Below are 1,984 nucleotides of genomic sequence, written 5' to 3'. Positions count from 1 at the left end.
CCTCAGTCAATAAGTTTATTTCTCGCTGCTTCCAATGAAGCAGACGAAGACCTTTCGCCCCTCTGTTACACGATGCGGAAACTGCGAAAAAAAAACAACTACAAAACAACCCCAAACATAAAAACAATACATGACAAAAACAAGTTGCTCTGTTTGTCTTAGTTTCAAAATTTCAAAGCCAAAATGACAGAAGGAGAACCAAAAGTTATTCTAAAGAAGTCGGGCTTCTATTTTTTTAGGTGGATGGCTTTAAAGGAAAGAAAAAAAAAAGGAAAAAATACACGAAAGGCGAACTGCTGTGTCCGCAAACGTGAACCAACACAAACCTATCGACCCAGCAACATATTGCTATCGAGACTTTCAATTCCAAACAACATTAGATTAAAAAATAAATAAATAAAAACAAGGAAAGAAGAAGAAAAAGGAGGAGAAGAATAATTAGTAACAAACAAACAAGAACAACAACAACATGAACAAACAACAAAGCAACATAAAAACAAGAAAAAAAGATCAACAGCAAAAATAGCACGCATCTGAATACATGTTTTATAAAAGTAGACACCAGTTGTTTGGCGCCTCTTCTTTCAGCCTTTCATTTGAGAACACAAACAAGTCCCTTTCAGTGAAGGCGACAACGGATTGGCGTGGAATTATTCAAAAGCCCGTTATGCTGATATGGTTGGCACGGTACAATATCAATTCTCGAACATTCCAGAGGCTGGTGAGTGTTTGTCAAGATTTGAAAACTACTTCCCTTCTCACGGGCTTTGTTTATGTCCTGTTTAATATCCGGACTGTCCCCCTTCAGTGATGTACTTGTCTGCAAAAATGTCTTTGATTTGACTCGAGTTTTTGCTGTGGCGAATGGCTTCTCAACTAAAACTGCGTTATCGGGGAATGGAGCCCGACATCTGCATAATCCATGTCTGCTTTGGGGAAAACGCCGGGTGCAATGGCCGGCCATGTTGGATTTTTCCACACAAGAGGAGGCCATCACCGGTGCATTCTCAAGGGAGACAATCGTCCTGGCTTTCTTTCAATTATCGGGAGATTTCAGACGCTCGAGACTCGTGTTTTAGAGAACCGGAAATTGGGAGCCCGCCATTTGCAAGTCCTTGTGGGATTTAGGGATCTCCGTTTTGACAAGGGGAGGTGCGAGCGAGCAGATACAAGGAAGACTGGTTTGTTTGTCAGAGAGATCCTTGGTCAGGTCTTTTAGCCAACGTTTGGGAGAAAAACTGGAAAAGTGAGGAGAAAAGAAGGAGAAATTAGAAAACATTTGGAAGAAAAAAACAGGAGAAGTGAGGAAAAAAGAGAGTAATAAGAAAACGGCAACTTGGAAAGACGAAATTCAAAGTCTATTTAGTGGGTGCTTGGTGGTGCTCTGGTGTGGTTTGCTCCTTCTTTCCTATCAAACATCTATCTTCCTAATCTCTCCTCCTTCTTTTTTGTTTTTGTTTGTTACTCTCTTGTAACACATCTAATCTTCGGCACTTATACACACCTTTATTGTGTTGCAGGAGCCGTAAAACTCTCACGATAACTAAACTAAAAGTCTATTTAGCGTAATGCTTATCTTGACAGAATGATAAAAATACCAAGTGCGTTCAATAAGCTCACATACGTCTTTACCCTGGCTATGAAGGAATTGTCTTGTAATGATGAAACTTGGAGAATGGGATTGTTTATCTTTCTAGACCGCTGCAAGTGGAGTTTTGGGAAATTGTGACGAGCAGTGTGAACTTGAGAGTACTTTTGGTGAACAAAGTTCTTGAATGTGGTGAGTTATGTGATCAACAGCCCTCTAAACACTGTTTGGTGTTAGAAACAAACACTATAGGCAGAGGACCTTAAAATTCCCCAGACAACACAAGCTGAAGAAAGCACATTTGAGGATTCGAACCAGTTTTATCTCCACCAAAGCCAAGCGCGCGCATTTATAGTCCCCTGAGCTATCGGGGGGCCAGCATTTAACCACCGCCTC

The sequence above is a fragment of the Aplysia californica genome, unplaced genomic scaffold (genome assembly GCF_000002075.1).
Source record: "Aplysia californica isolate F4 #8 unplaced genomic scaffold, AplCal3.0 scaffold00305, whole genome shotgun sequence".
Taxonomy (NCBI): Eukaryota; Metazoa; Mollusca; class Gastropoda; order Aplysiida; family Aplysiidae; genus Aplysia; species Aplysia californica.
This window is presented reverse-complemented; position numbering follows the sequence as displayed.